This window comes from Leptinotarsa decemlineata, unplaced genomic scaffold (assembly GCF_025532065.1).
Source record: "Leptinotarsa decemlineata unplaced genomic scaffold, Ldec_3_MD MMD2_tig00026314_RagTag_RagTag, whole genome shotgun sequence".
Classification (NCBI taxonomy): domain Eukaryota; kingdom Metazoa; phylum Arthropoda; class Insecta; order Coleoptera; family Chrysomelidae; genus Leptinotarsa; species Leptinotarsa decemlineata.
In genome coordinates this window covers 85,521-95,129 of record NW_027412684.1, presented here as the reverse complement: position 1 = coordinate 95,129, position 9,609 = coordinate 85,521, and positions in this window count along the sequence as shown.

The following is a 9,609-nucleotide window of genomic DNA, read 5'->3' as shown; positions in this document are numbered from 1 at the left end:
TAAGTTGAACATTATCATTCGGAATTTACACCCTTTTTATCAGGATCGGTTGAGAGATCCCTTACCAAAAGATTTATCGGAGTTGAGAACTACCTGTCGTAAAATGGAATCAAGAAGGGATATGATAAATAGTTATGTGGAGCCGTCTTCTAGGAAGTCCAACATTTTGGAAAAGGATCTTGCCTTCGTGGAATCAGAGAGCAAGGTCAGTGAAGTAGATAAAATAGGCGCGACTTCCAGCCAAATGCCTAGTCCTCGGGACCAATCAAGACAGATCGTTTGCTATCGTTGTAGGACTCCAGGACACAGAGCCGTTGGGTGTACTTCACGACGTAAATTGCAATGCTTTGGTTGTGGAAAGGAGGGTTTCAGCAAAAATAGTTGCCCAAGTTGCTCGAAGACGGGAAACGCTCGAGGTCATCCTTAATAGGTCGAGGTAAGAATGACCAGGAAGTTAACTCGACAACTTCGCTTGGACCAATCTTAAACTACATCTTAGATAATGCTGAGCAGGACGAACGTCCTTACCTTAAGGTGGAAGTGATGGGCTACCAGATTCTGGGACTTTTGGATTCGGGAGCTTCGGCTACCATTCTGGGAAGTTATGGATGGGAGGCTGTAAGAAAACTAGGAATTGAATTGGATACGTCGAAGAGAGTTCGATGTACCGTTGCCAACGGACAATCATGCGAGAGTATCGGGGTTTGTCAGGTACCTATTTGTGTCCGAGGGAGAGTTAAACTCATTGATGTCCTGGTAGTGCCCAGTTTGAATCAAACTTTGATCCTTGGTACCAATTTCTGGAGAGCCATGGGAATAGTGCCCGATCTAAGGCATAACGAGTGGTACTTTTCCAAAGAAGTGTTCCATCTGAACGCTGTTGATCACCTGAGGGGTCAGACGATTTTGACTGAAATGGAGGAATTGCAATTGAAGGCATTAGTAGAACGGAACAAATCCGCAATGGGAGACCGGTTGGGATGCACATCTATGGCAGAACATGTAATAGTAACAAACTCACCACCTATAAAGCAAAGGTATTATTCTGTGTCACCCGTAATACAGAAGCAGATAGACATGGAACTGGACGCGATGCTGAAGGATGATGTCATTGAGAGGTCTAATAGTGCCTGGTCCTCGCCTATCTTGCTGGTCAAAAAGAAAGATGGTAGTTACCGCTTCTGCGTCGACTACCGAAAGTTGAATGCTGTGACTGAACGGGACGGATATCCTCTGCCATACATTTCTCACACCCTGGATAAACTACGAGATGCACATTACCTGTCTTCCCTAGACATAAAATCTGCCTACTGGCAAGTGCCGGTGGCGGATTCCTCTAGACCTTATACCGTACCTGGTCGTGGACTATTTCAATTCAAGAGGATGCCGTTTGGGCTGCACAATAGTCCAGCCACTTGGCAACGACTGATAGACCGCGTATTAGGACCGGAATTGGAACCCCACGTATTTGTCTATTTAGACGACATTGTGGTGGTGACCCAAACGTTCGAAAAACATCTTTCCGTTTTAGATGACGTTTTCTGCCGTTTACGAGAAGCTAATTTGACGGTAAGTTTCGAGAAGTGCCATTTCTGTCGTCCGGAGATGAAGTATTTAGGACATGTCGTCGACAGAAACGGACTTCACGTTGACCCGGACAAAGTGAAAGCCATGCTTCAACTACCTACACCTACAACGGTGAAGGACGTTCGGCGATTAGTGGGAACATTTTCGTGGTATCGCAGATTCATCCCCGACTTCGCTTCTCTCATGTCACCGATAACCGCTCTGATGAAGAAAGGCCGAAAATTCGTTTGGACACCATCCTGTGAAGAATCTTTCCGGAACATTAAAGAATGCCTAATCGCAGCTCCTGTACTCAGCTGCCCAGATTATAATTTACCTTTTTATTTGCATACCGATGCTTCTGGTTTTGGCATTGGAGCTGTGCTCACTCAAGGTTGTGAAGAGGGGGATAAAGTTATATGTTACCTTAGTAGATCCTTGACAAAACAAGAACGGAATTTCTCTACAACTGAGAGGGAATGTTTGGCAGTTCTTTGGGCAGTACAGAAATTGAGGCCATATCTGGAAGGCGTACCATTTACGGTTTATACAGACCACTATTCTCTTGTGTGGTTACAGAACCTAAAGGATCCAACGGGCAGACTCGCAAGATGGGCAGTACGTCTGCAACAGTACAATTTCAAAATCGTGCACCGCAAGGGAAAGGACAATGTTGTTCCAGACGCTTTGTCGCGCGCTGTTCCGGTAATCGACTCAGTAACGGCTGCACCGGAGGTCATTCAAGATAAATGGTATCTCAGGCTCAAGGAGAGGGTGATGGATAACCCAATAAAGTTTTCCCAATGGAGAGTTTATCAGGGTAAATTATACAAATATGTGAAACCGAACATTCCTGAACTGGGTGATTCATGTGATTCATGGAAATTGGTGATCCCAAAGGAGAAGAGGCAAAATATTTGCTGGAGGCTCATAATGTACCTACTTCTGGCCATATGGGTATCTTCAAAACCTATAATCGCATCGCGGAAAAGTACTATTGGCCCAAACTCCGATATGACACTTCCAGATTCGTAAGAAGCTGTCCCACCTGCACTGCTCATAAACCAGATCTCCGAGGTCCCAAAGGGCTGATGACAGCTCAACCTAGAGTAACCAGACCATGGGAAATGGTATCCACCGATCTAATGGGTCCACTCCCCCGATCCCTCAAGGGCAATAAGTTTATATTAGTGATAACGGACTATTTCAGTAAGTACTCTCTGGTGTTTCCTCTCAGAACTTCAACTGCAAATATGGTGGCAAAGAAAATAGGAGAGGAAGTATTTTTAGTATATGGTGCTCCTCGCCTATTATTATGTGACAATGGCCCACAGTACCGATCAAAAGAATTCGTAAAATTAACCGCCGAATATAAAGTGAAGATCAGATATAACGCAAACTATCACCCGCAGGCCAACCCCACGGAGAGGGTGAATCGGACCCTAAAGTCAATGCTGGCCATATTCGTGTCAGATAACCATCGTAAATGGGATGCCAGCTTACCTAAGATAAGTTGTGCTTTAAGAACCGCAAAACACGAATCGACCAACTATTCACCGTACTTCATTAACTTCGGACGATCTATGATCCTATGTGGAGAAGACTTCGAGAAGAAGGATATGTCCGTGGAAGACGATATCGAAGCTGAATCATCGCGACCCGAAGGATTTAAGAAATTATTTACGGAGGTGAGACAAAGACTGGACACTGTAGCGAAACGAAGTGCAAAAACATACAATCTCAGGAGACGGCATGAACAGTTCTTGCCTAATCAACCGGTATGGCGCAAAAATTTTGTTCTGTCTGATGCCGCTAAGTTTTACTCAGCAAAGCTAGCACCAAAATACGTGGGACCGTTTTACGTGAAGAAGAGAGTCTCTCCTTGGACGTATGAGTTACAAGATGAAGATGGAAACTACAAAGGGATATGGAACGTGAAAGATTTGAAGTCAGGAGGTTCCGCTAGCGCGGATGAAAATTTACCCCAGTAAATTTTCTTCAAGTAAGGGGGGTATTTGTAACGGGATAATTATCTACTTAAAAATATATAGTTCAAAATATTGATAATGAAATCAACTTCATGAGGAAAAAAAATATATTATTCCGTATTCATATAAAATAAACATTTTACATTCAACAATTACAACATTATTGGACATATCCCCCGGACATCATGATTTTCCGCGCCACTGGATGAATGTCAAAAATTAGGTGAGCCCATTATTTGTTTGGAATATATTCTTTCGTTTCGTATAGCCTTTCGTTATAGGAAAAATTTGAGGTTGTAAGGATATAGGGAGCAGTTGACATAATTTGAGCTAGATTGTCCTCGGTTTTCGATGTGGATACCTGAAAGTAAATAACACTTCAAAATACATGTGTTACCAAGCCTAAATAACTAACTCTTATGGAAATAATTTTCCTTCTAATTGAAAATAACTATATTATTGTACCCACCTGTTAGCTGACCGTCCAGTTGTAGTTTAGTTCCATAATCCTTCAGATTGTTTTCGTTGTACCATTTAGGTTAGCTTATTAGTGGTTCTGTTGACCCAATTTCAGAAAATAAGATTCATCAAGTTAGATTATTAGTCGCGATCTGTGAAACAGTTGTCATCATAGGGCTCGTAAGACAACGTTTCTCTGTTCGCTGATGGAGGGCGCGAGAGGTACCGTTTCACGATTATTTATAAAAATTCATGTCAAGACGTGTCGAAAAGGAAATTATTTTTACTGTTTTTTGATTATTATATCAAATTGAATTCGTACTAAGTGTAGGTGAATAATTGACAGCTTGTTTAAATTAAACAATAGTGAACAAACATTATCAATCATCTTTCGCCATCTATGGGTCAGAGGGACTTAGAGGTTTTGTAATGGTAAATATACCTAAAAATTTTAGATGTCGATAGGTTTCAAATTATTGCCCTTTCTGTTTTACACACCTTTTCCGATAATTCAGTGATTTAACTTACCGGCTTGGAAATGAATCGGAAGTCACGTATTTTACTCTTCACCGATTGGTTCACCCAACGCTACTCATGACGTATAGGCATGCGCTTCAATAAGGAAACGTTTTTCAAAATAGGCTTTAACGGATATAATTTCCCACCAGACTCCAAATCTCAATTTCCGGCCTACTCAGGACGGGAAGAAGAAACAGATCGACCTCCGTGTGTGTTCAGAAAGAACCATTTTGGAAAATCTGTCTATTAGACACCTCATAGAGGATTAATTTCCATAAGGTTTCATTTCAAGTGAAAAGGTGCCTGTTAGTTTCGTACTTATAGAGTATTGCTATTGTTTGGTTGTGGCCTTTTCACCCTGTTCAGGGATCAGAGAACCCCACGTGAGTACGCCATTTTTGTCAAACTTTTCCGTCCATTTGTGTTTTTTTTGAGACGTTTTCTCATTTTCATTTTCTCCTATTATAGGGCGATCTACGTGTGATTAGTTCATAGACGATTTTGTTGAACCATTACGAGTTGGGAACTACTCAAATCAGTATTTTGGAAAAATACTGAAATCTATTTTGTGGAAACCGAAAAAGAAATACTTGTCTTCAGTATTTCTCCGGATTTTATTGTAAAAGAAACCCTTCTGAACTGGAAGGTAAGTTGCTCTAATTCAGACGGAGTGTACCCAAAGTGTCTTGTGTAAAATATTTGTTGTTTTCATTTGGTTTTTTTAGTATACGGTTACTAGACATTTGCCAATAAAAATATATAATATCATAGTAACGTTCTATCATAATTTATTTTATTTTTGTTATTGATTCTTCCGCTGGAAATCAGCGCATTAATTTTTACTTTCGATAATTTCAGTAGATTCTTGCCATGTTATCATATATATTAGTAAACTTTTGGTTTTTTATTGAAGGTAAAGAAAATAAAATATTACTTTTCATATCGATCACTGTTTTACGGTGTTGTCCCATTAATTTAAAGTCATTAAGGATGCTACTTTTGTATTATGTACTTAGGATGATTTCAATAGAAATCAATGAGGATTTTTTTTTCTTTAAAGGGTTTTTTTTTGGGGTACCGTTTTCCCGTAGGAAGAATTCACGCCAGATCAACAACCACTCTGGAACATTTTGACTACCTATCTTGGCGGATTCTATAGATTCAAGATTGTTGTTTGGACTTGAGGGCGGAGAGGACGCGCAAGTACCTGAACCAATAAAAAAATTAACTATATTTTTTTTATATATTATTTACATTATCGTGATTAATAACTTACTGTTAACTGTGTGAAGCGGAAATTAAGTCGTGTTTTGATCCAGTTAATTATTTTTTCGTGATACTGCGTCTGCGCTCTGGGCCCACAGCAAATGACTTCGGAATCCTTGTAAAATATTCTTGAAGGTGACTTACCTGCGGCTTCACTTCCTGCTCTTTGTGTATTTAAGTTTAATTTATACGTAGCTGGCTCTATTTTTTTTTATTGAGAAGTTTAAGGTAACTAGTAAGGAAACTTAGAAAGTTATCAACTCCGTTTGGCTTTAAGTATTGATTTGAATTTGTTTAAAACACATCGAGTAAACCCATGGATGCTAAAAGTTTTTTCAACCTGTGCTAATTTTGTTTTTTTTTTCCTCGCAAAGTAATTGAATTTTAAATTCACAAGTATTGAGATCATACTGTACAATTTATTTTCACGTTATCAATATACTGATCTATTGGAATGGTGGCTGGTCAATTTTATTTCTTTTCTCTTGGTAAGTTGGAGAATTGGTAAAGTTATTAGTGAAATCTATTGGCAATTCAACTTACCTGGCGCCCAAAAAAAAAATATAATATACAACATCTGTAAACTCACTCCCGTCTCCTCTGTAGTGAACCGGTATGCCTTGACTGTCATCGTGACAGCCCACCAATCGCAACTTCAAGTATTGAGGTTACATTTGGTCAACTCAGTACAACATAAATCATCTCAGAATTACGAAAAATCTTCTGGTACGCGTATTTCGAAAAAAAAATCAATAATCGATAAAAATGTTTCAATTCTCACAATGAATAAATGAAACACAAAACTGTTATTAAACTTTCAGAAATATGTATGTACCGTTGAAAAATTACACAAAAAATTCAAGCCGCAAGTTATCTTCAATAAAATTGGTGCATCATTCAAAATCTGCATAATTTCTGTAATTATGAAGATAATGAACATTTATCGCTGCCTGTTCAATTTCCATGTAGTCTTTTTCAATTAAAGTAACTACCACTAACCAATACTGGATGATGAGAAGCTAGATAGAAAAACTATTTGAAAAACAATTTATATGAAATTCGGATGATAAGCTGTTCATAGGAATGGAATTTTTTAAACGACAATGGTCGATATAGCGCCCTTTAGAGCGCCCGCACACGAGCCACATTTTGCGGTCGGATCGACCACACAATTGCAGTCGCGTTCCAGCGAACTCAAGCCGCCCATAAGAATTATTGTACTATACGTAGACGGGCGTTCACAAAAGTCAAAAAGGGCGTCTGCAGTCAACTTGCTGCTGATCTCCGCCGAGATGTCATCGCGGCATCCGCCGTACAATAACCACAAACTTGTACACACCGTCGTGTACTTTTTTTCATATTGGTCTCACAGCATTCAATTTTTGATGTCAGTTGCCTCAACTGAAAGTGTAGTTTATATGACCGCAAGTCGACCACAAAAATGTGGTTGGGTCAACTGCGAAGTGCTGTCAACGTGGCCACAATGTTGTGGTGGCCTCAACTGCAAATATGTGGTTCGGGTACGGTACAGAATGAATCAGCATAACCTATTCGGAATACAGGGTGTTGTGCTACAATAAATGGAAAGGTTCGTCTCGAGTTTTTGACCCGTAACACATTGTGTGAATAAGATTATCAATTTCAGTTACTGCATATAATTTCTGATAGTTATTGAAAGTTAATTTCATGTTTTATAACAAAAAGTGGATGGAGTATTACATCCAGAGTGAATTCATAAATGATGAAAACATGATTTGTCGTAGAGTCAGAAAATTTCATTAACATGGAGTTTGTCGAATGAATTCGTAAGGCATTATTTTTGACTGGTTTGAAACACTTTTATTTATCATCAGGTTCTGGAGCCATTGAAATAAATAACACACGTATCAATATGTTCTGCAACAACTTAAATAACTGCATGATTGAGAGTACAATTGGATGATTCAAATACCTTCGTACAAGTTCTCGTAGAAATGAACTGTACATTCAAGGGAAAAAAGTATTAGATTTTAGCTCGAGATTGTGTTGTCTCCCGACAGGAAGTAGAGCGAGACAAAAAACTGAGAGCTACAATCCAATATTTTTCCCATGTATAATATACATGACGAGTAAAACGACGGTTTAATATTGGAAAATTATATAAACAATTCCTTGGAGTTATTTGGGATAGCAGCGAAGCGCAAGTGTACTCGTATAACATTATATTTCCAATATTTCGACAATGGTTATTGTCATCATCAGGAAGCTGAAATGATAGATTTTGAATTAATACAGAATTAAGTTAATAGAGGAATACTTACAATGTTAGTGAGATTGGTCGCAATTGAGTTGAGTTGAAATTAAAATATGAACGTTGTGATCATGATAAAAACACGTAACAACTGTAAAATTACAAGACATATGAATTAAGTGAATCATAAAAATCATAATCATAATCATAAAAATTTTTTATTTGAGAATGAACGTGGTGATCTTAAGTTAGAAACACATCACTTGTCAATTTATTAAAATTTTGAAGAAGAAGTAGACTTGGCATTTGCCGCTGGTGCAATTAATCAAAGAGTTTCAGTTGACTCCAGAAGAAAGAGTTTTGTTGTATAATTTTTGTTAATAGGTTGATAAATGAATTTAAGTAATGTCAAATGAGTTGTCTTTGAAGGAATTCCAATTTTTGTCTATAAAAAGTAAATAGGAATATATTTCACTTAAATGTTGTAAGTCTGTTTTTTTATTCAGACAATTTCGTGATTGCGGAATGTAAGTCATTTCAAGGAATAATCTTTTAGAAACATTCCTCTCTTCAGTCAAAATTTTTACTGAGTTAAAATCCATTACATGTCCATTATTATAAACATGTTCACTAAGGGCACACCTTTCTGGATGAAGTCTACAACCACTTTTGTGTGCAGATATTCTGTCTTTTAATAGTCTGGCAGTCTGACCAATGTATTCAGCACTGCAACTTATACAAGGGATACTATAAACCACTTGAGATTGAAATTTTTTTGGGATTTTATCTTTTAAGTTTGAAAAAAGGGAATTAATTGTTAATATAGGGTTGTGTGCAATTTTTATATTATCAATATTTTTGAAAATTCGTGTGAGTTTGGGTGTAATTTCACTGGTATATGGTAAGGAAGTAAAAAGATGATTATTTAACTGAATTTCATTATTATTATTGATATCATTGTCCTGACTTGGAGAGATTGAAGGACGAACGTTATGATCTATTTCATTTGGGGACGTGTCAAACAATATCTTGTTTTAATAAGGTTTTAGGATATGAATTTTGTACAAAGAGGTTTAAAAGGATTTTAAAATTTTTTAAATGAAAGGACGAGTCCGAAATTCTGATAACACGTTGTTTCATCTTTTTGACCAAATTAACTTTTATTGATTGTTTATGTAGTGACCAATAGTTCATGTTTATACCTGAACTTATTGGTTTTCTGTACCAGTCAATAAGTACGGTATTAGTGGAAGTGCGAATGAGTTTAGTGTCTAGAAATGGAACACTTTGTTCATCGTCTTCCTTTTCGATGGTAAATTTTATATAGGGGTCATAACTATTAAAGATTTCAACGATTTCTGTGACTCCTGTATAGGAAAGGGCAAGGATTATGTCATCAACATATTTTTTTAAGAAAAAAACATGGTAAGGAAGGACATTCAGGACATTGTCTAACAGATCATCCATTACATAGTTAGCTAGAATGGGGCTTATTTTGGCTCCCATTGGTGTACCAAAATTTTGTTTATATATTTTTTTATTAAAAGAAAAATATGTATTAATGAACAGGAAGGTCAGAAG